Raw genomic sequence first — 337 nt, forward strand, 5'->3', positions numbered from 1 at the left:
AGGGGCCGCAGGGCCCCGGTGCTGTTCCCGGGCCTGGCCTGCTGTGAGAGACGGTTCTGCAGGTGGACACTGTGCTCCTAGCAGGTCACGGACCGCGGCGGAAGCGTTGGTAGGTGCCAGCCAGGCCTGGCTCAGTCGAGAAGGGTTTTGAGACATCTCGGAACTGTTTTAACCTTTCCATACACTCTTCATTGCAAAAGTTTTGTACAGCCCTGGCATGTGCCACCCTCTCCCCCAGGACTGCCGAACCCCATGGAGCTTGTATCCCCTCTTGTCGCCCCTGCCCAGCACTGCCCTTCTCCGCCAAACACATTGGGACACGGGGGACTCCTACGGA

The sequence above is a fragment of the Fulmarus glacialis genome, unplaced genomic scaffold (genome assembly GCF_000690835.1).
Source record: "Fulmarus glacialis isolate BGI_N327 unplaced genomic scaffold, ASM69083v1 scaffold26392, whole genome shotgun sequence".
In the NCBI taxonomy this organism is placed as follows: Eukaryota; Metazoa; Chordata; class Aves; order Procellariiformes; family Procellariidae; genus Fulmarus; species Fulmarus glacialis.